This window comes from Oreochromis aureus, linkage group 8 (assembly GCF_013358895.1).
Source record: "Oreochromis aureus strain Israel breed Guangdong linkage group 8, ZZ_aureus, whole genome shotgun sequence".
In the NCBI taxonomy this organism is placed as follows: domain Eukaryota; kingdom Metazoa; phylum Chordata; class Actinopteri; order Cichliformes; family Cichlidae; genus Oreochromis; species Oreochromis aureus.
In genome coordinates this window covers 18,100,602-18,105,276 of record NC_052949.1, presented here as the reverse complement: position 1 = coordinate 18,105,276, position 4,675 = coordinate 18,100,602, and positions in this window count along the sequence as shown.

The following is a 4,675-nucleotide window of genomic DNA, read 5'->3' as shown; positions in this document are numbered from 1 at the left end:
TGTGGTTTTTAGGTGTATAGATTGAAGTTCTCTGGTGACCTGTAATCGTTTTTCTTTGGCACCAAAGACTATTACCTCAGTTTTATTTTTGTTTAGCTGGAGAAAATTGTGGCACAACCAGTCATTAATTTCCTCAATGCATTTACCAAGAGCCTGTACAGGGCCTCGGTCTCCTGGTGACATTGTGATATATATTTGTGTGTCATCTGCGTAGCTATGATAGTTTATTTTGTTGTTCTTTATAATCTGTGCCAGTGGGAGCATGTAAATGTTAAACAGAAGGGGTCCCAAGATGGAACCTTGGGGAACTCCACATGTGATACTTGTCTGCTCAGATGTGAAGTTACCTATTGATACAAAGTATTTCCTGTTTTCTAAGTATGTTTTGAACCAGTTTAGTACAGTTCCTGAAAGACCTGCCCAGTTCTCCAGTCGTTTGAGTAATATGTTGTGGTCAACTGTATCAAATGCTGCACTGAGATCCAGTAAAACTAAGACTGACATTGTTCCACTGTCTGTGTTCAGACATATGTCATTAAACACTTTGGTCAGAGCGGTTTCAGTGCTGTGGTTCTGTCTAAAACCTGACTGGAAGGCATCATAGCAGTTATTCTGTTTTAAGAAGTAATTGAGCTGTTGAGAAACTGCTTTTTCAATAATCTTACTTAAAAATGGGAGATTTGAGATCGGCCTGTAGTTATTCATTTGTGTCTTGTCAAGATTGTCCTTTTTCAGTATAGGTTTAATTACAGCAGTTTTTAGTGATTCTGGAAACACACCTGATATTAAAGAAAAGTTGACAATCTGTAACAGGTCTGACTCCAAAGTCTTTGTGACCTTTTTGAAAAAACTTGTTGGCAGGACATCTAAACAGCAAGAGGAGGAGTTCATTTGCCTTAAGATGTCCTCCAGGTCTTTGCGGTTAATAGGGTGAAACTGTTTGATGGTGTTTAAACAGTTTTTCATGCTAGGGTAATGGTAAAACTACGTCACAGCAAAAAACAAGCTATGAGAGACTACAGTCAAATCTAAATGACGCTTTCAGTTATCTGTGAAATCAGCTGCTCTCAGTATATCACTAATCAGTGCCAGACAGGAAGAGGAAAAACATGTGACTGTCTTCAACAGTTCAACACAATCTTTGGCAATCTGACTTCCACGGCAGGCTTCAACAGTTAGCAGCTTACATGACAGGTTGCACTTCTGCACTAATAAACCAGGAACATGGGTCAGCCCCGTCATACCAGAACAATCTGAACTACAGCTGACTCTGCCAGTGGCCATGGGAACAGTCATCCTCAGCCAGTCCCAGCTGACAGGAGTGGCACCCAGTGTGGTCTTCTGCTGTGTAGCTCATCTGCCTCAAGATTCCGTGTGATTAGATAATTGGATTACTGAGTAGTTGAACAGGTTCACTTAACAAAATTGCAGGTGACTGTATATTTACAAAGTAAATATATTAACTACCGCTGTCAAAGTTAACGCAATAATAATTCATTAATGCAAAAATTTTTAACGCCTTCTTTTTTGATGCAGAATTAACGCAGTCACACTCCCGGCCTGTGACCTTTGGCCCACCCTGTTCTTTAAAGAGTCATGAAGTGATGCATCCAACATTTGCTCTCAGAACTGAAGAAACTTCTTGGATGAGAGGTCAAGCGTCTTCAAGCAACTTAAAGAAGTCCAGGCGCTTTTCTTTCCAAGCTCCTTAGACAGTAAATGTGAATCCATTTTTTTAAAAATCATCACAGTACACAGCGTTATGTCACTCTGGATGAGAATGTTTGCACATTGTCTCAAATGTAAGTTAAAAAATTAATAATAACTAACTTGCTCCGGATGAGCTGCTTTCTTGTATTCTTACATTTAACATCAGAAAAGGAAGTTGAATAAGAAAGTACAGTACTTCTGGGAGGATGTTGAACATACTGTAAATCTGACTGACCTCAAATCACTTTTTCAAGATGAGCAAACACAAGAAGAAGTGCTTTGATGTAAGTTGCACTCACGGAACAATGGTGATGATTAATGCTTACTCCAGTAATAGGAAACACATACCTCCATGACTAAAACTAAGTCTATTGTTACTTTTAATGGCAGTAAAAAGACTGTAAATCAAAGGAATGTAACTTGGGAGTGGTGTGTTTTGTTTTTCTTTTTGATTTTAATGTCAACAAAACCACAGTTGATCAGGAACCAGTCTAGGTGGACCATGTTACTTAGAGACAGATAATACCTGCCCCACCTCTTCTCAATTGCATTCCTTTTAAAATTGAGTGTCATAGGCTCTATCATATTTCTTTTAGTGTACAGTGGCGTAGCCTAAAATGTCTTTTGTACAACTTACAGATACCTGCACTTGTTCTGGCCCACTTTGATCCCTTAGTATAAATGCAATAAATTATACAGTTGGGCCTAACGTAACAAACCTGTTTTTACAGTGTCTGGAGTAGAAAGTATAGATATGTGTTCAAATATAGTGAATAAAAGTTTTTAAAAAATAAGTCAGAAAATTAAATACTCAAGTAAAGTACAGATACCATCTCTGACTATACAGCTGAGGTTAGAACTCTGTGCTGGCCGGTCAAGTTCGTCCACCCCACACTCGTTCATCCATGTCCTCATGGAACCTGCTTTGTGCATTGGTGCTCAGTCATTTTGGAACAGGAACCGGTCATTCTCAAACTGTTCATACAAAGTTCGGAGGATGAAGTTGTCCAAAATGTCTTGGTATAATAAACATTAAGAGTTCCTTTCAGTGCAACTAAGGGGTAGGCAACTCCTGAAAAACAACCCCATACCATTATCCCCATCCAACAAACTTTACACTTGGCACAATGCAGTCAGAGAAGTACTGTTCTTCTGGCAGCCACCAAACTTTTCAGTCAGATTGTCAGACAGAGGAGCATTATTCACCATCCCAGTGAATTCATCTCCACTGCTCTAGAGTCCAGTGGTAGAGGGCTTTACATCATTATATCCAATGCTTTCCATTGTGCTTGGTAATCTAAGGTTTGGATGCAGCTGCTTGGCCCTGGAAGCCCATTCCATGAAGCTGAATGAAGAATGCCTAGGTGCCTGACTTTACACACCTGTGGCCATGGAAGTAATTGGAACACTTTAAAATGTCTTTAGTTTTACATAATATTGCAGCAGTTTGGAATATTTATTTTGTTTTTACATTGTTTGCATAGGGCTTCCAATATAAATTATATTCAATTGCCACACCCAAAAATCTAGTTTCATACACTCTTTTATTTAAACATCATTCATAACATAACAACATCAATGATAATCATCTCTTTATCTCTTAAGCTAGTCCATTGTGTAATTTCAGATGTCTTTAGAATCATCATTCTGTTGTAGAAGCCACTTGCAGCTTGATGTGCTGACAATGTAATGACTGCTTCCAAAGACAATCATTGGTATGCATTTTGAAATGCACAATCTGTATCTCGGTGTGCCAAAATAAATAAAAATGAATAAATTATTAAATTAAATCGTATTAACATTAAAAGAGTTCCTAGCGAGTATATTCCCTGCTTCACTTTGACTGACTGTTTAACAAACATTAAGCAGTGGTTGAACAACAATTATTTACAGCTAAACCCAGGCAAAATTGAAACTTTTATTATTGCACCAGAAGGTGCAATGTCTGACACTAAACAGCGATTGGGTGATTTAGGTTCCTCAGAAAAGCGTAGCCTCAGATGTAGGTGTTATTTTTGATGAAGCTTTTTCTTTGGGCCGAAACTTAAAGCAGATAGCAATAACCTGCTTTTTTCATTAGAGGAACATCTCAAAACTTAGATCAATGTTGTCAAAGGAGTTTGCAAAGAAAAGCGTCTGGACTTCTTTTCTTCTTTGCAAACTCCTTTGACTACGATGACCTGGATGAATGAGAACCTTCACAGACTTAGATCAATGTTGTCAACAAGTGAACCTGAGATAATAATCCATGCTTTTGTCTCTACAAGACTCAACTACTGTAACAGTCTGTTTACTTGTCTAAACAAGAAAGGGCTGACTCGTCTCCAGGTTGTTCAAAACTCTGCAGCAAGACTACTGACTCGCTCAAACAAAGCAGCCCATTTAACTGTTTTAAAGTTGCTACACTGGCTACCAATCAGATCTAGGTTCCATTTTAAAATTTTAGTTTTAACCTTTAGAGCACTACATGGACAGCCCCCTCTCTATATTGGTCATCGAATCAAAACCTTTTAGTGGTCCCCCACTCTTCAGAACTCAGGGGGACCGACCCTTACAAGCTGTTGCACTCAGACTGTGGAATGCACTTCCTCTATTTCTACAGAGTTTGGACTCTGTGGACACCTTCGAAAAGCAGCAAAAGACAACTTCATAATTATTTAACTTCATAATTACACAGAATTGGTTTCCAAAACACAGGATGGGTATTCTGTTGAAAAAAAATGCCAAAATTCAGATAAACTCTGTCACACACTGTGCATCTGCATGTCTGCGTATGTAATTACTTGATATATGAAGACAAATATATGGTGACAAATTGGCATCATATAACAATGATGTGAGGAAAACATATCCTTTCTAACATGAAAATACTCCGGCAGAGCCAAAGTCATAGGGGGCAGGCAAATGCCACGACTGTTTGGGGCTGAAAAGGAAAGAGAAGAGCCAGAGGACAAAAACACACTAT